The following is a 24,490-nucleotide window of genomic DNA, read 5'->3' as shown; positions in this document are numbered from 1 at the left end:
AAGGTGGAGGTAGCGGTCCTGCTGCTGGGTTGTTGCCCTCCTACGGTCTCCTCCACGTCTCCTGATGTACTGGCCTGTCTCCTGGTAGCACCTCCATGCTCTGGACACTACGCTGACAGACACAGCAAACCTTCTTGCCACAGCTCGCATTGATGTGCCATCCTGGATGAGCTGCACTACCTGAGCCACTTGAGTGGGTTCAAAAGTGACCAAAACATCAGCCAGGAAGCATAGTAACTGAGAAGTGGTCTGTGGTCACCACCTGCAGAACCACTCCTTTATTGGGGGTGTCTTACTAATTGCCTATAATTTCCACCTGTTGTCTATTCCATTTGCACAACAGCATGTGAAATTTTTTGTCAATCAGTGTTTCTTTCTAAGTGGACAGTTTGATTTCACAGAAGTGTGATTGACTTGGAGTTACATTGTGTTGTTTAAGTGTTCCCTTTATTTTTTTGAGCAGTGTATAACATTTCCATCAATGTATACCAAAGTAACAAATATTTAACAGTGTTTCAATGTTTTGTATTGCAACAGTTATGAAAGACAATGACATCCAATTATTAGGGAATGATTAATATAATGTGTTACATAGTGTGCGTCTGTGAAAACTTTATGTAATAGATCCTCTCTCTCCCTCTCTCAGGCTACGAAAAATACAAAAGACTTGACATTGACTCCTGGGTGTTGAACTTTTGCCCACTCTATAGCCACCCTGGTTATTAATGACATAAGTTCCCAACTGTTTCAAATGTTCAAACACATTCAGCATTTCAACAAGGTCACAACACATCAATCACCAGGACATTTTTATTGCAAACATTTGCTTTCCTTCAAAGGAACAGCTGCACTATCATGTCATATAAGCAATCACTCGATAGCGTGAGAACATCCGAACAGAATGACCACAATAATGCATAAACACCGACACTAAAAATAGCTCATCAATCACTTTTTGACACATTAAAACTTTTCAACCTCAGCCCCCCCCCCCCCCCCCATTCACCACGTACATTCCTAACTGTTTCAAATGTTCAGACACATTCAACAGTTCAACAAGGTTTCTACACATTATCACCAGGACATTTTTATTGCAAACATTTGCTTTCCTTCAAAGGAACAGCTGCGCTATCATGTTGCATAATCAATCACTCGATGACATCTACTATATTCTCTCATTGTCTCAAGAAAGAGAGAAGGAGAGAATTAGAGAACGCACACTTAGATTCACACAGGACACCGAATAGGACAGGAGAAGTACTCCAGATATAACAAACTGACCCCAGCCCCCCGACATATAAACTACTGCAGCATAAATACTGGAGGCTGAGACAGGAGGGGTCAGGAGACACTGTGGCCCCATCCGAGGACACCCCCGGACAGGGCCAAACAGGAAGGATATAACCCCACCCACTTTGCCAAAGCACAGCCCCCACACCACTAGAGGGATATCTTCAACCACCAACTTACCATCCTGAGACAAGGCTGAGTATAGCCCACAAAGATCTCCGCCACGGCACAACCCAAGGGGGGGGCGCCAACCCAGACAGGATGGCCACAACAGTGAATCAACCCACTCAGGTGACGCACACCCTCCAGGGACATCTGTCACTCCCTTAGGTTCCTTCCACAGGTGTTATTGTTTCTGTTCCAGTGTTCATGTCTGTACGCTACCTGTCTTTCTTGTTTTCTTCTATGTTCATTTAGTTATTAAATTCACTCCCTGAACTTGCTTCCTGACTCCCAGCGTACATGTTACAACCAGAACCTGTGGTGTGAACAATCATCAAGGACTCACGACTATAACGTTCTATCTGCAAAATGTATAGTTTTGACATAATGAGTACTTTTAAGTACCAGATCTCAGAACTGATTTGTGATGTCCTCCTGTTTTCAAGTATATCACCTTATGTACAATTATTTGTTATTGACAACCCAACATTGTGTGATTGGATTGCATATAGAACCTTAAAGCACCAAGAAAAAAAGGTGTTTGTAAATTTGACTCATCTCACACGTAAAGGACCACCTAAAGAGCAACGCGATGTGAATAACTCATTTTTGACCAACATGTCAGAACCTGATAATCCCAAAGTAACGAGGTGTCGTTTCACATCAATGTCCAAAGTGGCAATGTCTGCTAGAGGAACAACTTGGAAAACATCATAAACACTTGAACAGAAACATCCTGAGGGAAGCTGACCTGCAATTAGGGTTTCTGTGATTGATTATCTGGGATTGATGGAATGGGGCCATGCAGGATCTTTTATTCCTTGTTATCAGGGATCGTTGGGATGTTCCTACTCCATTGTAGTTGACATTTAAAATGGTTAAGGTAAGGGTTAGGGTAAGGGTAGGTGTTAAGGTTAAGGTTAGGGTTTAAGGTAGGGACATCCCAAGGATTCCTGGTAGCACTAATTTTACTATTATGTTTTCATAAAAGCTACAATGATAGTGGTAACACTAAATAATAACTTACATGAAAATGCCTTCATGAACGTTTGTAATATAATACAAGGATTAGATAGCTGGCTAGACTAACTTACCTAACCAACTATAACATGGTAGCTGACATGGGCTAATTGGGTGACTGTCAGTGACTGACATAACAAGAGGAAAACTGTGGGTGCACTTCCACATTTCAAAATTTCACATTGTGTATTCTACAAAAAAAAAAGTATATATATACATATATATGTATATATATATATATATATATATATATATATATATATATATATATATATATATATACTATATTAACTAACAGTAAGTTGAGACCACGACTGACATTGAACAAAAGTAGTTGCGGGCCCTAAGCGACACTGGGAGTAAGCCGGGCTAACTCACCATAAACCCAGCTGATACACACTGACTGTATTATAACGAAGAGAAGCAGAGTCATCTGCATGATTAGTTATCAAACAGCTGCCAACATTTCTGCGGGACGAGGAGGTATGTTGAAACACAGGGATATGTTGAAACAGATCACTTGGGAGGTGCATTATTGATCATATCTCGTTACTGTCATAACGATGGCCTTGAAATTCTATATTTTATATCCTATATCCTTATAGAATGATGACTTCAAATGACCTCCCACCTCTGTGACCATGACCAGGCCAATGAAGAAGCTACCCACACTGATGATGAGGAGAAGGATTTTACGCCGATGGCCAACTAGGAAGATGGAGGGATACATGTCTGAGATAGCTGTCACCAAAGTCTCCAGAGCTACAAACTGAAGGAGAGATGATGGGGAAGTTCAGTGGAAACTCTGTTCTTTTAAATACTAGCTACTCATTCACAGTTTCACATCCAAAAGTTTAGTGATGATTGCAGCATCTATTGTAGGTTATGTAATATTCCTTCGCAAAGAAAATATTCCGTAGACCTTCAGGGCCACTCTAACACACCTCACTGTCTAAACCCAGTAGGATTATCATGATGAAGAAGAAGATGGCCCAAAGCTGTGGTAATGACATCATGGCCACGGCACGAGGGTAGGCGATGAATGCCAGGCCAGGACCTGTATGCAGCAATACAGGTAAACTAATTACTGAACTCTCAGGGGCAGAGGGAATAGTTAGATCCCTGAAATGCTAAGACAACTGTCTTGTAACAAAGCAGAACTTACAAGGGTATGTTAATTTGTTTGTTTGTGCATTTGTTAATTTCATATCTCACTGCTGCAACACTTGACACCTGATTCAGCCACGGTTGAGATGTCTGTCCCTTGTTCATAAGCCATGAAGCCCAGTACAGAGAAGATCGCAAAACCGGCCACAAAGCTGGTTCCACTGTTCAAAAGGCACAGGTAGACACAGTCCCTAAAAAGAGATTCACTTCCCTGTTAGTCACAACACAAAGGCATCCAAATGACCTACAATATGAAGATCATCACACAAAATCTCTTCAAATGTTGATCTTCAATTCAATATCACTAACTATCATTACATTCTAACCACAGCTTGAAACCCTAGGCCTATTGATTTGTCTATTTTTAGTTGAATTCTGGGTTGAATTTAAGCAATAGCTGTCCTTGGCAAATGCTATAGGCCATCTTGAAGAAGTGTCACGTTATGTGTACTGTTTGATAGTTGCGCAAGACAAGAAAGCATGCTTGAGTTTGTTGTCTTCCTGTATTGAACACAGATCATCCCATCTTAAATTTTATCGATCATTTACGTTTAAAAATACCTAAAGTTCTATTACAAAAGTAGTTTGAAATATTTGGCAAAGTTTACAGGTAACTTTTGAGATATTTTGTAGTGACGTTGGTCAAGTTGGAACCAGTGTTTTTCTGGATCAAACGCGCCAAATAAATTGACATTTTGGATATATATGGACGGAATTAATCGAATAAAAGGACCATTTGTGATGTTTATGGGACATATTGGAGTGCCAACAAAAGAAGAATGTCAAAGGTAATGCATGATTTATATTTTATTTCTGCGTTTTGTGTCGCGCCTGCAGAGTTGAAATATGCTACTCTCTCATATTTTACTGTTGTGCTATCATCAGATAATAGCATCTTATGCTTTCGCCGAAAAGCCTTTTGAAATCTGACATGTTGGCTGGATTCACGAGTGTAGCTTTAATGTGGTAGCTTACATGTGTGATTTAATGAATGTTTGATTTTTATAGTATTTTATTTGAATATGGCGTTCTGCATTTTCCCTGGCTATTGGCAAAGTGAGACGATTGCATCCCACCTATCCCAGAGAGATTAAATGGCTTCATTGATGATGAGTGATAAAATATGGTCACACTTTATTTGCTCTGTTAAACCTTCCCTTTAGAATGACTTCGATTGCAACAGTGAATCTATTTTGTTTTTAAGTCGAGATCTCTCAACATTCATTCTCAAGAGGGCACATTGGTAATAGTATGGCAGAAAATTACAAACTCTGTTATGCACATGCTCTGTATAAGCCTTGAACCTGTTCATTTCCACTGTCTGTTTGTTTTATGTAAGAAGAAGCCAGTGTTTTCCCTCTCTTGTTTTGAGTAACTTAGTCACGCAGCCAAATACAAAGGGCCATTTGAGCAGTGTTGCCAACTAATTTTCAGGGGAAGTTGCTAGAGGCAGGTTGATTTGTTGCTAAATTATGTTGTGATGTCATTAAGTGATGAGGTCATTACGTAATAACATAAAACTGCTTCATTACGTAGAATACACAATAACGTTACTGAAATTGACTGGCCATCTCAGTGATAAATCTGATTTGACATTTGTTAGTTTATTATCACATATTTTCTTTTTTAAATGTAATATAAACACAACACATTTTATATGATCAGATATTTTAATTTTTAAACACAACACATTGAAATATTGAACAATTACACATTACAAACTATTGAACAATTACATTAGATTTATTTTATTTTTAACTAGTAAACCTACACATTATGAACAATTATACTTTTAAGCAGTGTATTGGTAGTTAGTTAACATGCAACCTAACTGATCAACAATTATATGTACAAGCTAATAACAAGGTATATATGCTATCTTTTTGAACAAGCAACTTAACTAAATAATGATGTGTGCACCATGCATCTCTCTCCAGATCTCTCCAGGTTGTTGTGATGCTTGGCTGTCTAGCTGCTCAATGCTGTCCTCCAGGTATTGCCACTGTTCTCACTCACACTGCAGTACACACTGCCACCATCAGCTGTGTGTCTCCGCCAGTTCCGGAAAGTCCACTCCTTGCATACGTACTGTAAATATGATGAATCAAAGATTGGCAAGGAAATCCTCTTCATCTACACTGTCCAACTGCATTGTCATGGAGCTGGAACCAGCAGAAGAGGATAGAGTGGCCTAAAAGTTGTATGTTGCTGTGGTGCCAAACTGCTGCAGAACTTCACTTGGTAGTTTATGCTGGTAACAGGTATCACCAGCCAGCTTCAGTCCGTACCGCACCAGGAGTACGGAGTTGAGTGTGTAGTGACATTCTATTTCTTAATAGACTTGACTTAACCACACTCATTTGGCTGAACAGCCGTTCAACCTCCGCATTTGAGTGTGGCAAGGAGATGGCAGCGAGTGCAGCTTTGCACAGTTCTTCAAATGTATTTGACCTGGAAGAGTCTGTGCAGTTATTCACTTCACTCCAAAACTCGACTGTATTTTCAGTTGAGTCCCACCTAAACAGATGGATGTTTCTCCATTTGGAAACAATTTGATCAATTGTTTGCGATTAGAACCCCAGTAGCTCAGCTACTTTAATAATTTCAGGGGTGCCTTTATTGTACTTGAGCTTTTCCTTAACACTGAACAAGGCCATGTTTCGCAAGGCGTCTAGGTTGTCTGGGAGCCTTGCTTGCAGCTCCTTGCTTAAAGCAACAATGTAGTTGATGCACTGTCTACAAATAACCTTTTTGTCCTCTGGCGCAAGACTGAGTTGGCTTTCAAGTACTTAATGCAGCTGGTGGCCACACCAGATACTGACTGTTACTTTGATTTTTACACCCCCTTTGTTCAGGGAGACATTATTCCATTTCTGTTAGTCACATGTCTGTGGAACTTATTCAGTTTATGTCTCAGTTGTTGAATCTTGTTATGTTCATACAAATATTTACACATGTTAAGTTTGCTGAAAATAAATGCATTTGAGAGTGAGAGGACATTTTGTTTTTTGCTGAGTTTATATATACATCTACACAATCCCTTCGCATTAACCATCGATATATTTTCACAAATGTCATACTTCAAAGTCTTAAAAAATTACATAGTAGTAGAAAAAAACTACTGTATGTCGGATTATGAAACCCAACCAAATCAAAAAAAAAATTAGATGACAGTTGCCTTGATGACAGCTTTGCATACTCTTGGCATTCTCTAAACCTGCTTCATGAGGTAGTCACCTGGAATGCATTTCAATTAACAGGTGTGCCTTGTTAAACATTAATGTATGGAATTAATGCGTTTGAGCCAATCAGTTGTGTTGTGACAAGTAGGGGTAGTATACAGAAGATAGCCCTATTTGGTTAAAGACCAAGTCCATAAGATTTTAAGAACAGCTCAAATAAGCAAAGAGAAATGACAGTCCATCATTACTTCAAGACATGAAGGTCAGACAGCGCGGAAAATTTCAAGAACTTTGAAGGTTTCTTTGAGAGCAGTTGCAAAAAACATCAAGTCCTATGATGAAACTGGCTCTCATGAGGACCGCCACAGGAGAGTTACCACTGCTGCAAAGGACAAGTTCATTAGAGTTAACTGCACCTCAGATTGCAGCCCAAATAAATGCTTCACAATTAACAGACACATATCAACATCAACTGCTCAGAGGAGACTACTTGAATCAGGCCTGCATGGTCAAATTGCTGCAAAGAAACCACTACTACAGGACACCAAGAAGAAGAAGAGACTTGATTGGACCAAGAAACATGAGTAATGGACATTAGACCAGTGGAAATCTGTATCTGAGTCCAAATTTGAGATTTTTGGTTTCAACCTCTGTGTCTTTGTGAGATGCACAGTAGGTGAACGGATGATCTCAGCATGTGTTGTTCCCACCGTGAAGCATGGAGGAGGAGGTGTGAAAAGGAGCGTTCCTCACGAAGCTGGTTGAGAGAACTACATGATTCCATTTGTGTTATTCCAAACCCTTGAATGAGTAGGTGTGTTCAAACGTTTCAGTGCTACTGTATAGGTGAAGTTAAATTAAACAGTAATGTATGTTAATGTTAATCCTATGCTAGTGCTAATGATAACAATGTTTAATATATTCAATATGCTGTGATCTGTAGAGAGAATATATTAGACGGAATGTGTCAAAAAGTGATTGATGAGCTATTTTTTAGTGTCATGTGTTTATACCCTTTTATGGTCATCCTGCCCGGATGTTTTCACGCTATCGAGTGAGTGTTTATGTAACATGATAGCGCAGCTGTTCCTTTGAAGTTAAGCAAATGTTTGCAATAAAAATGTCCTGGTGATAATGTGTAGAGACCTTGTTGAACTGTTGAATGTGTCTGAACATTTGAAACAGTTGGGATTTTATGTAGTGTGTGGGGGACGCCTGAGTTTGAAAAGTTTAAACATTTGGGTATTTTTGTAGTGAATTTATGGAGTTAGCTTGTGAGCCCCTTGTATATGAATAAGTAATTTCTGGGGTACGTTTGTCTGAGTATAAGAAAGGGTTAGACTAGTCCTGTGTCATGTCTAACACAGATAAACTATAGAAAACATGTACCCTAGACCGATTCTAGGTGTTTTGTGTCCTTCATGTCTGGGACACAATGACAAAACCATCTTAAGCCATTTTCTCCTGCATTTCACTTGAGAGAATGACTTAAGATAAGACTTGCTCTCTGTCAGATCGAACACGCCCTGGGTGGAACATCCCTGCCTGGCTTTTCATTGTGAGAGGACATCTGCGGGCGAGGTGATTTGAAAGCCAATCTTAGTGTTCTCTGGCAAATCCCAAACGTCCTGCACGGTGTTGGGCTGTAAGCACAACCCCCACCTGTGGACGTCAGGCCCTCATATCACCCTCATGGAGTCTGTTTCTGACCGTTTGAGCAGACACATGCACATTTGTGGCCTGCTGGAGGTCATTTTGCAGGGCTCTGGCAGTGCTCCTCCTGCTCCTCCTTGCACAAAGGTGGAGGTAGCGGTCCTGCTGCTGGGTTGTTGCCCTCCTACGGTCTCCTCCACGTCTCCTGATGTACTGGCCTGTCTCCTGGTAGCACCTCCATGCTCTGGACACTACGCTGACAGACGCAGCAAACCTTTTTGCCACAGCTCGCATTGATGTGCCATCCTGGATGAGCTGCACTACCTGAGCCACTTGAGTGGGTTCAAAAGTGACCAAAACATCAGCCAGGAAGCATAGTAACTGAGAAGTGGTCTGTGGTCACCACCTGCAGAACCACTCCTTTATTGGGGGTGTCTTACTAATTGCCTATAATTTCCACCTGTTGTCTATTCCATTTGCACAACAGCATGTGACATTTTTTGTCAATCAGTGTTTCTTTCTAAGTGGACAGTTTGATTTCACAGAAGTGTGATTGACTTGGAGATACATTGTGTTGTTTAAGTGTTCCCTTTATTTTTTTGAGCAGTGTATAACATTTCCATCAATGTATACCAAAGTAACAAATATTTAACAGTGTTTCAATGTTTTGTATTGCAACAGTTATGAAAGACAAAGACATCCAATTATTAGGGAATGATTAATATAATGTGTTACATAGTGTGCGTCTGTGAAAACTTTATGTAATAGATGCTCTCTCTCCCTCTCTCAGGCTACGAAAAATACAAAAGACTTGACATTGACTCCTGGGTGTTGAACTTTTGCCCACTCTATAGCCACCCTGGTTATTAATGACATAAGTTCCCAACTGTTTCAAATGTTCAAACACATTCAGCATTTCAACAAGGTCACAACACATCAATCACCAGGACATTTTTATTGCAAACATTTGCTTTCCTTCAAAGGAACAGCTGCAATATCATGTCATATAAGCAATCACTCGATAGCGTGAGAACATCCGAACAGAATGACCACAATAATGCATAAACACCGACACTAAAAATAGCTCATCAATCACTTTTTGACACATTAAAACTTTTCAACCTCAGCCCCCCCCCCCCCCATTCACCACGTACATTCCTAACTGTTTCAAATGTTCAGACACATTCAACAGTTCAACAAGGTTTCTACACATTATCACCAGGACATTTTTATTGCAAACATTTGCTTTCCTTCAAAGGAACAGCTGCGCTATCATGTTGCATAATCAATCACTCGATGACATCTACTATATTCTCTCATTGTCTTTAAAAAGTCACGCAATTCATTCTAATTAAAAATCATAACTATGACACACCCCTCTCTAGTCATTAGTTTGCACAAATTGCACTGTTTTGTCTGCATAACCTGGATCAAGCATTCATGACATCACCCTGAAGATTTGGTTTACTCAATAAATTACAGTGAGATTATACATAGAGTGTGCGACTCTCTTTGTTTTTATAGAAGCATTTATAATGAACATAAAGTTAGGATTATCTACTTTACATAGGTTACACATACACATCAAATTGAAGCCTATCTCTCTGTATTGCCAACTTAACATTTAGGTTTTCTGTCAATTATTTGTATTACTGTGACATCAACGTCATGTTTACTATAACTGCAATTGGAAAAAGAATAACATAAAATTAGCTGTTGAGGGTGGGGTGTAAAGAATGAACTTACAGTGCAGATGACTGGAGTGACATACTTCAAACAGTACTTAATGATGGGTGATGGTCGATAACCGATCATGTCTTCTATATTATCGTACAGACGGTCTGCACCTGTGGAGTAAACATATCAACAGGGACTCAAACAGCAGTCAATAAAAGGGTTTAAAAGTTGGTCTGTCAAATACACAGTTGGTCTGTCAAAAACCCAGGTAAACATTCTCAAACCACCAGATTAGGAAACCTGGACAACAGCTCTAACCAGGGTTCCCCAAACCCGGTCCTGTGCCCCCACAGCTGATTCAAATCACCAACATCAAGCTTTTATTATTTGATTCAGTTGTGTAGTGCTATGGCAAAGAACTAAATATGCACCCAGGGGTGGGCCCCAGGACCGAGTTTAGGAAACACTGGTCTAAGGTACCTGTATTTCTTTGTTTAGGAAATAAGAGCTTATTTTATGGATATTCTTCTGAAAAAGTGGTGGGAAAAAAATCTAAGTAATATAAAAAGAGGACCAGTGTCACATGTACTCTCTCTCCGACGCTCATTATTACACACACCCATCACCATCATTACACGCACCAGCGCCTCATCAGACTCACCTGGACTTCATCACCTTCCTGATTACCTTCCCTATATCTATCACTTCTTTTGGTTTCTTCCCCAGGCATTAGTGTTTCTGTTCCAGTTTATGTCTGTATGCTACCTGTGTTTCTTGTTTTGTTAATTTCGGGAACATGCTTCCCGAGTCTTAGCCTACACGCTACAGAATAATGCCTTACCAAAGGGGAGCATCAGTGTCTTTTTTAAATTTTTATGTCAGGTCCGGGTCATTGGCCGGCTTGTTAGGATTCCATGCTTTAGCTGGCTCTCCTAGTTCCCGCGCATCACCCAGTCTCTCACCCAGGTTCCCAAGACTCAGCAGAGAGGACCGGTCCCCTCCTGGTCCCTGGGATCGTCCCTCTGGTTGGCGACCTGCGGCTAAAGTCATGCGTCAGGGAGGGGGTACTGTCACATATACTCCCTGTCCGGCTCTCTAGGTCATCAGGCTGCTCATTATTACAAACACCTGTCACCTGGAATTCATCACCTCCGTGACTCCTAAACAGCTAATCAAAGGGCTACCTAGACCTAGCAACGCTGCTGTTGCTCTGTTTATAATCTATGCATAGTCACTTTAACTCTACCTACATGTACATATTACCTCAATTACCTCGACTAAACGATGTCCCCGCACATTGACTCTGTACTGGTGCCCCGCTTGCTCTTTAGCTGCTGCTGTTAAATTAGTTGTTACTTTAATTTTCTATTTTTTACTTAACACTTATTTGTATTTTTTTCCCCATAACTTCTTAAAGCATTGTTGGTGAAGGGCTTGTAAGTAAGCATTTCACTGAAAGGTCTACTACAACTGTTGGATTCGGCGCATGTAACAAATAACATGTGATTTGATTACCTTCCCTACATCAAATCAAATCAAATCAAATGTATTTATATAGCCCTTCGTACATCAGCTGATATCTCAAAGTGCTGTACAGAAACCCAGCCTAAAACCCCAAACAGCAAGCAATGCAGGTGTAGAAGCACGGTGGCTAGGAAAAACTCACTAGAAAGGCATAAACCTAGGAAGAAACCTAGAGAGGAACCAGGCTATGTGGGGTGGCCAGTCCTCTTCTGGCTGTGCCGGGTGGAGATTATAACAGAACATGGCCAAGATGTTCAAATGTTCATAAATGACAAGCATGGTCGAATAATAATAAGGCAGAACAGTTGAAACTGGAGCAGCAGCACAGTCAGGTGGAAGTTGAAACTGGAACAGCAGCATGGCCAGGTGGACTGGGGACAGCAAGGAGTCATCATGTCAGGTGGTCCTGGGGCATGGTCCTAGGGCTCAGGTCCTCCGAGAGAGAGAAAGAAAGAGAGAAGGAGAGAATTAGAGAACGCACACTTAGATTCACACAGGACACCGAATAGGACAGGAGAAGTACTCCAGATATAACAAACTGACCCCAGCCCCCCGACATATAAACTACTGCAGCATAAATACTGGAGGCTGAGACAGGAGGGGTCAGGAGACACTGTGGCCCCATCCGAGGACACCCCGGACAGGGCCAAACAGGAAGGATATAACCCCACCCACTTTGCCAAAGCACAGCCCCCACACCACTAGAGGGATATCTTCAACCACCAACTTACCATCCTGAGACAAGGCTGAGTATAGCCCACAAAGATCTCCGCCACGGCACAACCCAAGGGGGGGGCGCCAACCCAGACAGGATGGCCACAACAGTGAATCAACCCACTCAGGTGACGCACACCCTCCAGGGACATCTGTCACTCCCTTAGGTTCCTTCCACAGGTGTTATTGTTTCTGTTCCAGTGTTCATGTCTGTACGCTACCTGTCTTTCTTGTTTTCTTCTATGTTCATTTAGTTATTAAATTCACTCCCTGAACTTGCTTCCTGACTCCCAGCGTACATGTTACAACCAGAACCTGTGGTGTGAACAATCATCAAGGACTCACGACTATAACGTTCTATCTGCAAAATGTATAGTTTTGACATAATGAGTACTTTTAAGTACCAGATCTCAGAACTGATTTGTGATGTCCTCCTGTTTTCAAGTATATCACCTTATGTACAATTATTTGTTATTGACAACCCAACATTGTGTGATTGGATTGCATATAGAACCTTAAAGCACCAAGAAAAAAGGTGTTTGTAAATTTGACTCATCTCACACGTAAAGGACCACCTAAAGAGCAACGCGATGTGAATAACTCATTTTTGACCAACATGTCAGAACCTGATAATCCCAAAGTAACGAGGTGTCGTTTCACATCAATGTCCAAAGTGGCAATGTCTGCTAGAGGAACAACTTGGAAAACATCATAAACACTTGAACAGAAACATCCTGAGGGAAGCTGACCTGCAATTAGGGTTTCTGTGATTGATTATCTGGGATTGATGGAATGGGGCCATGCAGGATCTTTTATTCCTTGTTATCAGGGATCGTTGGGATGTTCCTACTCCATTGTAGTTGACATTTAAAATGGTTAAGGTAAGGGTTAGGGTAAGGGTAGGTGTTAAGGTTAAGGTTAGGGTTTAAGGTAGAGACATCCCAAGGATTCCTGGTAGCACTAATTTTACTATTATGTTGTCATAAAAGCTACAATGATAGTGGTAACACTAAATAATAACTTACATGAAAATGCCTTCATGAACGTTTGTAATATAATACAAGGATTAGATAGCTGGCTAGACTAACTTACCTAACCAACTATAACATGGTAGCTGACATGGGCTAATTGGGTGACTGTCAGTGACTGACATAACAAGAGGAAAACTGTGGGTGCACTTCCACATTTCAAAATTTCACATTGTGTATTCTACAAAAAAAAAAGTATATATATACACATATATATATATATATATATATATATATATATATATATATATATATATATATATATATATACTATATTAACTAACAGTAAGTTGAGACCACGACTGACAATGAACAAAAGTAGTTGCGGGCCCTAAGCGACACTGGGAGTAAGCCGGGCTAACTCACCATAAACCCAGCTGATACACACTGACTGTATTATAACGAAGAGAAGCAGAGTCATCTGCATGATTAGTTATCAAACAGCTACCAACATTTCTGCGGGACGAGGAGGTATGTTGAAACACAGGGATATGTTGAAACAGATCACTTGGGAGGTGCATTATTGATCATATCTCGTTACTGTCATGACAATGGCCTTGAAATTCTATATTTTATATCCTATATCCTTATAGAATGATGACTTCAAATGACCTCCCACCTCTGTGACCATGACCAGGCCAATGAAGAAGCTACCCACACTGATGATGAGGAGAAGGATTTTACGCCGATGGCCAACTAGGAAGATGGAGGGATACATGTCTGAGATAGCTGTCACCAAAGTCTCCAGAGCTACAAACTGAAGGAGAGATGATGGGGAAGTTCAGTGGAAACTCTGTTCTTTTAAATACTAGCTACTCATTCACAGTTTCACATCCAAAAGTTTAGTGATGATTTCAGCATCTATTGTAGGTTATGTAATATTCCTTCGCAAAGAAAATATTTCATAGGCCTTCAGAACCACTCTAACACACCTCACTGTCTAAACCCAGTAGGATTATCATGATGAAGAAGAAGATGGCCCAAAGCTGTGGTAATGACATCATGGCCATGGCACGAGGGTAGGCGATGAATGCCAGGCCAGGACCTGTATGCAGCAATACAGGTCAACTCATTACTGAACTCTCAGGGGCAGAGGGAATAGTTAGATCCCTGAAATGCTAAGACAACTGTCTTGTAACAAAGCAGAACTTACAAGGGTTTGTTAATTTGTTTGTTTGTGCATATGTTAATTTCATATCTCACTGCTGCAACACTTGACACCTGATTCGGCCACGGTTGAGATGTCTGTGCCTTGTTCATAAACCATGAAGCCCAGTACAGAGAAGATCGCAAAACCGGCCACAAAGCTGGTTCCACTGTTCAAAAGGCACAGGTAGACACAGTCCCTAAAAAGAGATTCACTTCCCTGTTAGTCACAACACAAAGGCATCCAAATGACCTACAATATGGAGATCATCACACTTTCCAGATACTCTACCATTTCTGCAACCCAACCTACAAAGAATTATGTGCACAGGGGACGTTTTTGCAGGCAAGAGAAAACATTCTGCCAGCACATTTTATCTAGCAAGGCACATTTACTGTTTGTGTACATAATTCTTCCACACACTTGTAACAGTTTTTGTCACACCTGTGAGACACCAGAGAGAGACACAATAGTCTTCATAGTTTCACAATTCTTATACACTAGTCTCATCACAGGGTGTTAGAGGCAAATTCAAATGGTACCTATTTTGACCTTGTACAGTGGCAAGAAAAAGTAAGTCAACTCTTTGGAATTACCTTAATTTCTGCATAAATTGGTCATTCAATTTGATCTGATCTTCATCTAAGTCACAACAATAGACAAACATAGTGTGCTTAAACTAATAACACACAAATTATTGTATTTTTCTTGTCTATATTGAAAACATAATTTAACATTCACACAGTGTAGGTTGGAAAAAGTATTGGAGGAGGAGGAGATTTTACATACAAACATGGTGTCACGCCCTGACCTTAGATATCCTTGTTATTCTCTATGTTTGGTTAGGTCAGGGTGTGACTCGGGTGTTTTTGTCAGAGTGTGGTTCCCAATCAGAGGCAGCTGTCTACCGTTGTCTCTGATTGGAGATCATACTTAGGTAGCCATTTTTCCCACCATTAGGTCGTGGGATCTTGTCTTTGTTTGTTGCATGGTTTTGCATAGTTGCTGTGGAGCCTGCAGAACTTTACGTTCGTTTTGTATTTTGTTGTTTACCACGCTGCACCTTGGTCTCATTCCAACGACGGACGTACCAGAAGACCCCACCACCAACGGACCAAGCAGCGTGGCCAGGAGGAGTGGACATGGGAGGACATCCTGGACGGCAAAGGACCTGGAGGTGGGAGGAGATCCTGGCCGGAAGGGATCGCCTCCAATGGGAACAGGCAGAGGCAGCGAGGTGCTAGAGTGGGCATTCAGCCAGGACCGATTGTGCTGGCTCAGCGCTCCTGGTCTCCGGTGCATCTCTTCGACCCAGGATATACTGCGCTGGCTCTGCAGGATATCCTGCGCCGGCTCTGTGTCTCCGGTGCGCCTTCACAGCCCAGTGCGTCCTGTGCCAGCGCCCCGCAGTTGCCGGGCTAGGGTGAGCATCCAGCCAGGACGCGTTGTGCCAGCTCTACGCGCCCGGCCTCCAGTGGTGATCCATGGCCCGAAGCCTCTAGTGATGATCCATGGCACGAAGCCATCAGTGATGTTCCAGGGCACGAAGCCTCCAGTGGTGATCCATGGCCCGAAGCCTCCAGTGATGATCCATGGCCCGAAGCCTACAGTGATGATCCATGGCACGAAGCCTCCAGTGATGATCCATGGCACAAAGCCTCCAGTGATGATCCATGGCCCGGAGACTCCAGTGATGAAAAAAAGCATGGTGTCAGAAGGGTCACACGCTCCTCAAAGCGACTGTCTTGCTCCAGACTCCAACCCCTCCAAACTCTTTCGTCCCTTTCCACTGCCAACCACTCCTCGCTCAAACGGTCCAAGATCTCCTCCTCTGTCTCGGACTCACCCCTCAGCACCAACGCCCACGTCATCTGGCCCCCCCCCCCAAAAAAAAAATTGGGGGCTGCCTCTCGAGTTTCCGTCATGTCCTCTCCTCCTGGCCACGCTGCTTGGTCCGTTTGTGGTGGGAACTTCTGTTAAGCTCGTTGTTAGAAGGAAACCAAGGCGCAGCGTGGTAAGCGTACATCTTTCTTTATTAAGATGATCACCAACAAAAGAATAAACAAATGTATTATTCTGCAGGCAACCTAGTAACTGTGCAAAAGAAAGATCCCACAAACTAGGCTGGAAAACAGGCGGCCTAAGTATGAGTCCCAATCAGAGACAACGATAGACAGCTGGCTCCGATTGGGAAACATAGAAATAGAAAACTAGAATGTCCACCCAAATCACACCCTGACCTAACCAAATAGAGAAATAAAAAGGCACTCTAAGGTCAGGGTGTGACAATTATGGCTAATTGTCTGGCCCTATATGTCACCCTCAACCAGCACATTCTTGACAAAGGCTCCAGACAGAAACTTTGAGTTTATGTCTGTAATACCAATTTAAATCATAACATTTCTTTGGATTACAATGTTACTTTCTCATGTTTGGATTTTGCAGCTATGAGTTTTCCTGAGTACATACAACGAACAGACAACGTTTGGTGTACAGTCCCCCCTTTAATTGTATTTATTTTAATTTTTTATTTTATTTCACCTTTATTTAACCAGGTAGGCTAGTTGAGAACAAGTTCTCATTTGCAACTGACTGCGACCTGGCCAAGATAAAGCATAGCAGTGTGAACAGACAACACAGAGTTACACATGGAGTAAACAATTAACAAGTCAATAACAGTAGAAAAAAAGAGAGTCTATATACATTGTGTGCAAAAGGTATGAGGAGGTAGGCGAATAATTAAAATTTTGCAGATTAACACTGGAGTGATAAATGATCAGATGGTCATGTACAGGTAGAGATATTGGTGTGCAAAAGAGCAGAAAAGTAAATAAATAAAAACAGTAAGGGGATGAGGTAGGTAAAAATGGCTGTCTATTTACCTATAGAGTATGTACAGCTGCAGCGATCGGTTAGCTGCTCAGATAGCAGATGTTTGAAGTTGGTGAGGGAGATAAAAGTCTCCAACTTCAGCGATTTTTGCAATTCGTTCCAGTCACAGGCAGCAGAGAACTGGAACGAAAGGCGGCCAAATGAGGTGTTGGCTTTAGGGATGATCAGTGAGATACACCTGCTGGAGCGTGTGCTACGGGTGGGCGTTGCCATCGTGACCAGTGAACTGAGATAAGGCGGAGCTTTACCTAGCATGGACTTGTAGATGACCTGGAGCCAGTGGGTCTGGCGACGAATATGTAGCGAGGGCCAACCGACTAGAGCATACAGGTCGCAGTGGTGGGTGGTATAAGGTGCTTTAGTGACAAAACGGATGGCGCTGTGATAAACTGCATCCAGTTTGCTGAGTAGAGTGTTGGAAGCTATTTTGTAGATGACATCGCCGAAGTCGAGGATCGGTAGGATAGTCAGTTTTACTAGGGTAAGTTTGGCGGCGTGAGTGAAGGAGGCTTTGTTGCGGAATAGAAAGCCGACTCTAGATTTGATTTTCGATTGGAGATGTTTGATATTTGTCTGGAAGGAGAGTTTACAGTCTAGCCAGACACCTAGGTACTTATAGATGTCCACATATTCAAGGTCGGAACCATCCAGGGTGGTGATGCTAGTCAGGCGTGCGGGTGCAGGCAGCGAACGGTTGAAAAGCATGCATTTGGTTTTACTAGCATTTAAGAGCAGTTGGAGGCCACGGAAGGAGTGTTGTATGGCATTGAAGCTCGTTTGGAGGTTAGATAGCACAGTGTCCAAGGACGGGCCGGAAGTATATAGAATGGTGTCGTCTGCGTAGAGGTGGATCAGGGAATCGCCCGCAGCAAGAGCAACATCATTGATATATACAGAGAAAAGAGTCGGCCCGAGAATTGAACCCTGTGGCACCCCCATAGAGACGGCCAGAGGACCGGACAGCATGCCCTCCGATTTGACACACTGAACTCTGTCTGCAAAGTAGTTGGTGAACCAGGCACGGCAGTCATCAGAAAAACCAAGGCTACTGAGTCTGCCGATAAGAATATGGTGATTGACAGAGTCGAAAGCCTTGGCAAGGTCGATGAAGACGGCTGCACAGTACTGTCTTTTATCGATGGCGGTTATGATATCGTTTAGTACCTTGAGCGTGGCTGAGATGCACCCGTGACAGGCTCGGAAACCAGATTGCACAGCGGAGAAGGTACGGTGGGATTCGAGATGGTCAGTGACCTGTTTGTTGACTTGGCTTTCGTAGACCTTAGATAGGCAGGGCAGGATGGATATAGGTCTGTAACAGTTTGGGTCCAGGGTGTCTCCCCCTTTGAAGAGGGGGATGACTGCGGCAGCTTTCCAATCCTTGGGGATCTCAGACGATATGAAAGAGAGGTTGAACAGGCTGGTAAATAGGGGTTGCGACAATGGCGGCGGATAGTTTCAGAAATAGAGGGTCCAGATTGTCAAGCCCAGCTGATTTGTACGGGTCCAGGTTTTGCAGCTCTTTCAGAACATCTGCTATCTGGATTTGGGTAAAGGAGAACCTGGAGAGGCTTGGGCGAGTAGCTGCGGGGGGCGGAGCTGTTGGCCGAGGTTGGAGTAGCCAGGCGGAAGGCATGGCCAGCCGTTGAGAAATGCTTATTGAAGTTTTCGATAATCATGGATTTATCGGTGGTGACCGTGTTACCTAGCCTCAGTGCAGTGGGCAGCTGGGAGGAGGTGCTCTTGTTCTCCATGGACTTCACAGTGTCCCAGAACTTTTGGAGTTGGAGCTACAGGATGCAAACTTCTGCCTGAAGAAGCTGGCCTTAGCTTTCCTGACTGACTGCGTGTATTGGTTCCTGACTTCCCTGAACAGTTGCATATCACGGGGACTATTCGATGCTATTGCAGTCCGCCACAGGATGTTTTTGTGCTGGTCGAGGGCAGTCAGGTCTGGAGTGAACCAAGGGCTGTATCTGTTCTTAGTTCTGCATTTTTTGAACGGAGCATGCTTATCTAAAATGGTGAGGAAGTTACTTTTAAAGAATGACCAGGCATCCTCAACTGACGGGATGAGGTCAATGTCCTTCCAGGATACCCGGGCCAGGTCGATTAGAAAGGCCTGCTCACAGAAGTGTTTTAGGGAGCGTTTGACAGTCATGAGGGGTGGTCGTTTGACTGCGGCTCCGTAGCGGATACAGGCAATGAGGCAGTGATCATTGAGATCCTGGTTGAAGACAGCGGAGGTGTATTTGGAGGGCCAGTTGGTCAGGATGACGTCTATGAGGGTGCCCTTGTTTACAGAGTTAGGGTTGTACCTGGTGGGTTCCTTGATGACTTGTGTGAGATTGAGGGCATCTAGCTTAGATTGTAGGACTGCCGGGGTGTTAAGCATATCCCAGTTTAGGTCACCTAGCTAGATGGGGGGCGATCAATTCACAAATGGTGTCCAGGGCACAGCTGGGAGCTGAGGGGGGTCGGTAGCAGGCGGCAACAGTGAGAGACTTATTTCTGGAGAGAGTAATTTTCAAAATGAGTAGTTCGAACTGTTTGGGTATGGACCTGGAAAGTATGACATTACTTTGCAGGCTATCTCTGCAGTAGACTGCAACTCCTCCCCCTCTGGCAGTTCTATCTTGACGGAAGATGTTATAGTTGGGTATGGAAATCTCTGAATTTTTGGTGGCCTTCCTGAGCCAGGATTCAGACACGGCAAGGACATCAGGGTTAGCAGAGTGTGCTAAAGCAGTGAGTAAAACAAACTTAGGGAGGAGGCTTCTGATGTTGACATGCATGAAACCAAGGCTTTTTCGATCACAGAAGTCAACAAATGAGGGTGCCTGGGGACATGCAGGGCCTGGGTTTACCTCCACATCACCCGCGGAACAGAGAAGGAGTAGTATGAGGGTGCGGCTAAAGGCTATCAAAACTGGTCGCCTAGAGCGTTGGGGACAGAGAATAAGAGGAGCAGGTTTCTGGGCATGGTAGAATATATTCAGGGCATAATGCGCAGACAGGGGTATGGTGGGGTGCGGGTACAGCGGAGGTAAGCCCAGGCACTGGGTGATGATGAGAGAGGTTGTATCTCTGGACATGCTGGTTGTAATGGGTGAGGTCACCGCATGTGTGGGAGGTGGGACAAAGGAGTTATCAGGGGTATGAAGAGTGGAACTAGGGGCTCCATTGTGAACTAAAACAATGATAACTAACCTGAACAACAGTATACAAGGCATATTGACATATGAGAGAGACATACAGCGAGGCATACAGTAATCAAAGGTGTTGAGTTGGGAAACCTAGCTAAAACAGTAGGTGAGACAACAACAGCTAATCAGCTAGCACAACAACAGCAGGTAAAATGGCGTTGACTAGGCAACGGGGCCAACAGATAAAACAAACAAGCAGAATGGAGTACCGTGATTAATGGACAGTCCAGCGTGCATCAGCTATGTAGCCAAGAGATCAGTGTCCAGGGGGCAGCGGTGGATGGGGCAGGGAAGCTGGACTGGCGAGTGTTATCCAGGTTTAAAAAAAACTAACAATGACTAAATAGCTTGTAGCTAGTTAGCTGGTTAGCTTCTGGAGGTTCTTGAGTGTGTTCTAAAAAAATTAAAATAATAGCGATTCCGTATCACATTGGGTGAGGCAGGTTTCCGGAAGGTATAAACAAATTAAAATCAAAAAGAGATAGGAAGTAAATATGGGTCCAGTGAGTGTTTGGGACGCGGCGATTCAGACGGTTAGCAGGCTGTATATTCCTCTTCATGCGGTGACATCGATAGACCGGTCGTGGGCCCGGGTATTGTAGCCCAGGAGTATGCTACGGTGGTAGCCCAGGTGCTCTGGCCGGGCTAGCTTCAAGCTAAGTGGGTGGAAACGCTATCCAGGAGTAATCATCCGGGGTTGCGGTTTAGCTAGATAGCTAGTTGTGAAGATCCAGCTGAAAAATGTTCTGTTTGCGGTGGGAATCCGGGGATGAAAAATAAATAGGTCTGTTATGCTCTGGTTAGAGTCGCGTTGTTCGAACTGGCGAGAGCTTTCCGGGCTAAAGGTTAGCTGATGACCGGTTAGCTGAAGACCGCTAGCATAGCTGGTGGTTAGCTGGCTAGCTTCAGTTGAGGGGTTCCGGTTCCGAAGTAAATATAAATACTTTAGGAAAAATAGCTACATTGGGTGAGGCGGGTTGCAGGAGAGTATTTGGAAGCTTAGGTTTAGCAAAATGTTTTTAAAGAGATATGCGAAGAAAAATATGTAAAAAACTAAAAAGAAACGATATATACAAGGGACACGACAGGACGACTTACTGCTACGCCATCTTGGATTCCAAACCTCCAAATATCAATGATGTCGCTCTTGCTGCTGGTGATTATCTGATCCACCTCTACGCAGACGACACCATTCTGTATACATCTGGCCCTTCTTTTGACACTGTGCTAACAAACCTCCAAACGAGCTTCAACGCCATACAACACTCTTTCTGTGGCCTCCAACCACTTTTAAATGCTAGTAAAACTAAGTGCATGCTCTTCAACAGAGTAAGGAGAGGTATATCTATAATTCCATGTGTATAACTTGTATTATCATCTACATTTATGATGAGTATTTCTGTTGAATGATGTGGCTATGCAAAATCACTGAATGTTTTTGGAACTAGTAAATGTAACGCGCCAATGTAAACTCATATTTTGATAAATATAAACTTTATCAAACGAAACATACATTGTGTAACATGAAGTCCTATGAGTGTCATCTGATGAAGATCATCAAAGGTTAGTGATTCATTTTATCTCTATTTGTGCTTTTTTTGACTCCCTCTTTGGCTGGGAAAAGGACTGTTTTTATTGTGGTTTGGTGGCCACCTAACATAATTGTTTTTGGTGCTTTCGCTGTAAAGCCTATTTGAAATCGGACAATGTGGTGGGATTAACAACAAGACAACCTTTAAAACGGTATAAGATACATACATGTACAGTGGGGCAAAAAAGTATTTAGTCAGCCACCAATTGTGCAAGTTCTCCCACTTAAAAAGATGAGAGAGGCCTGTAATTTTCATCATAGGTACACTTCAACTATGACAGACAAAATTAGAAAAAAAATCCAGAAAATCACATTGTAGGATTTATTTGCAAATTATGGTCGAAAATAAGTATTTGGTCACCTACAAACAAGCAAGATTTTTGTCTCTCACAGACCTGTAACTTCTTCTTTAAGAGGCTCCTCTGTCCTCCACTCGTTATCTGTATTAATGGCACCTGTTTGAACTTGTTATCAGTATAAAAGACACCTGTCCACAACCATCTCTAAAATAATCTGCAGAAATGGTTGCAACCCCTATTACTAGTCTATTCAACCTCTCTTTCGTATCGTCTGAGATCCCCAAAGATTGGAAAGCTGCCTCGGTCATTCCCCTCTTCAAAGGGTGAGACACTCTATACCAAAACTGTCTGGGGGGCAGTATTGAGTAGCTTGGATGAATAAGTTGCCCAAAGTAAACGGCCTACTCCTCAGTCTCAGTTGCTAATATATGCAAAGAAAACACTCCAAAGTTTCTAAAACTGTTTGAATGATGTCTGTGAGTATAACAGAACTCATATAGCAGGCAAAATCATGAGGAGAAATCAAAACAGGAAGTGAGAAATCTGAGCTTGGTATGTATTCACCACAGTTCCCAATGAAATCCCTTTGAGATATTAATGATGTTGCACTTCCTAGGGATTCCACTAGATGTCAACCATCTATAGAAATTTGAATAACACTTCTACTGTGTTGTGGGACTGAATGAGAGCAGAATCTATCAGGTGACTGGCAGTCAGCCATTTTCTGATCACGCGCATTCCTCATGGTATCCACTTGCGTTCCATTGTTCATCAAAACACAAAGGAATACTCCGGTTGGAACTTTATTGAAGTTATATTTAAAAAACATCCCAATGATTGATTCTGTACATAGTTTGAAATGTTTCTTCGACCTGTAATGTAACTTTTTGAAGTTTTGTCCGACGTAACGCTGACCAGAATGAGCATTTTGGATATGTATACCAAACGCGCTAACAAACGGAGGTATTTGGACATAAATATTTGGACATAAATAACGGACATTATCGAAAACAAACATTTATTGTGGACCTGGGATTCCTGAAGTGCTTTCTAATGAAGATCATCAAAGGTAAGGGAATATTTATCGTGTAATTTCTTGTTTATGTTGACGCCAACATGGCGGCTATTGTGACTATTTCTTCTGAGCGCCGTCTCAGATTATTGCATGGTTTGCTTATTCCGTAAAGTTTTTTTGAAATCAGACACAGCTGTTGCATTAAGCATGTCCCAGTTTAGGTCACCTAACAGTATGAACTCTGAAGATAGATGTGGGGTGATCAATTCACATATGATCTCCTGGGCATAGCTGGGGGCTGAAGGTGGTCTATAGCAAGTGGCAACGGTGAGTGACTTGTTTCTGGAAAGGTGGATGTTTAAATTAGAAGCTCGAATTGTCTGGATAGTATGACAGAACACAGAACGCAAGCTATCTCTGCAGTAGATTTCAACTCCGCCCCCTTTGGCAGTTCAATCTTGTCAGAAATTTCTATAGTTAGAGATGGAAATTTCAGGATTTTTGGTGGCCTTCCTAAGCCAGGATTCAGAAACGGCTAGGACATCCGGGTTGGCGGAGTGTGCTAAAGCAGTGAATAAAACAATCTTAGGGAGGAGGCTTCTAATGTTAACATGCATGAAACCAATGCTTTTACGGGTACAGAAGTCAACAAATGAGAGCACCTGGGGAATTGGAGTGATGCTGGGGGCTGCAGGGCCTGGGTTAACCTCTACATCACCAGAGGAACAAAGGAGGAGTAGGATAAGAGTGCAGCTAAAGGCTGAAAGAACTGGTTGTCTAGTGCTTTCGGAAAAGAGAGTAAAAGGAGCAGGTTTCTGGGTGTGCAAGAGTAGATTCAAGGCATAATGTACAGACAAAGTTATGGTAGGATGTGAATACGTTGGAGTTGAACCTAGGCATTGAGTGACGATGAGTGAGGTTTT

This window comes from Oncorhynchus nerka, linkage group LG15, assembly GCF_034236695.1.
Source record: "Oncorhynchus nerka isolate Pitt River linkage group LG15, Oner_Uvic_2.0, whole genome shotgun sequence".
In the NCBI taxonomy this organism is placed as follows: domain Eukaryota; kingdom Metazoa; phylum Chordata; class Actinopteri; order Salmoniformes; family Salmonidae; genus Oncorhynchus; species Oncorhynchus nerka.
Note: the sequence above shows the minus strand (reverse complement) of the source record.